Source organism: Nematolebias whitei, chromosome 17, assembly GCF_014905685.2.
Source record: "Nematolebias whitei isolate Nwh7 chromosome 17, NemWhi1, whole genome shotgun sequence".
NCBI lineage: Eukaryota > Metazoa > Chordata > Actinopteri > Cyprinodontiformes > Rivulidae > Nematolebias > Nematolebias whitei.
The window spans coordinates 5,547,802-5,548,862 of NC_056514.1; the positions used below are offsets into that span (position 1 = coordinate 5,547,802).

A 1,061-nucleotide genomic window follows, 5' to 3' on the forward strand; every position below is an offset into this window, starting at 1 on the left:
TAAGGGCTGACCCTGTGATGCCCACCCACTGCTCCAGTCTAGAAATGAGGATCTTGTGGTCGATGGTGTCAAAAGCAGATGTAAGGTCCAATAGGACAAGCAGCACAGAATCACCTGCGTCTGTGGATATGAAAATGTCATTAAAAACCTTCAGTAGAGCAGTTTCAGTGCTATGGAGAGATTTGAAGCCAGATTGGAATTCAATTCAATTCAATTCAAAAATACTTTATTAATCCCAGAGAGAAATTATTTGTTGTTGTAACTCGTGATCCTCATTTCATTAAGAGATGTTATAGACGCTGATGGCTGTAGGCAGGAAGGATCTCTTGTAAAGATCCATCCCACAGTGGATCCTAAGAAATTGGCAGCACATGCCGTCCAATCCGTCCACCCAGACTCAGCTGGCCTCTCGGTTCCCCCAGGCTGTAGGACCGCCTGAATGGCGGGCAGAACTCCTCCCAGAGCGATGGCCACTCCTCCCAGCAGTCTGCCGAGCTCCTCGTCGCTGCGGACATCCAACTGTAGGTGCCGAGGGACGATCCTGTCCTTCCGCTGTCATGAACCATGTTTCCTGTTAGTTCCAGGATCTCAGTGGTCAGGCACTCGAGCACAGCTGGCAGGTAGATGAGAATGCGTCCAAAGAACATCCTTTCAACTTATTTGAGTTTTGGGGCTGTAGTTGAGATATTATTTGAGCTTTTGAGATGTTAATCAGCTGCTGTTGGTTGTAGAAAACTGCCTCATTGCCATGGTTACGCATCATAACAAATGTCCAAAACTAAAGAAGTTTCAGTAAAAATCCTTTCAGCTGCACAGCATCTGATACCAGAGGGAACAATCATCCAAAAAAATGTGATTTACATCCAGAAAAACAGGACTTAAAGTTTCCAAAAGCAAAATCTCAGAATGAAAGAAACAGAGCTGCTCCAACATGCAGCCACCTTGAGCGACGCAATTCTAGAACTAGAATTCTAGAATTCTAGAACTAGAATTCTAGATTCTAATTCTAATATTAGTTATATTATATATATATATATATATATATATATATATATATATAT

The 1,061-nt window shown here is 42.6% G+C and overlaps 1 protein-coding gene across 1 annotated transcript in view; it reads left to right on the top strand.

Annotated features, from left to right (window-relative positions):
• The window catches only part of LOC119424102 (rho GTPase-activating protein 23), a 188,805-nt gene that overhangs the window by 156,586 nt on the left and 31,158 nt on the right, over positions 1-1,061 (top strand). The window lies entirely within an intron of this gene.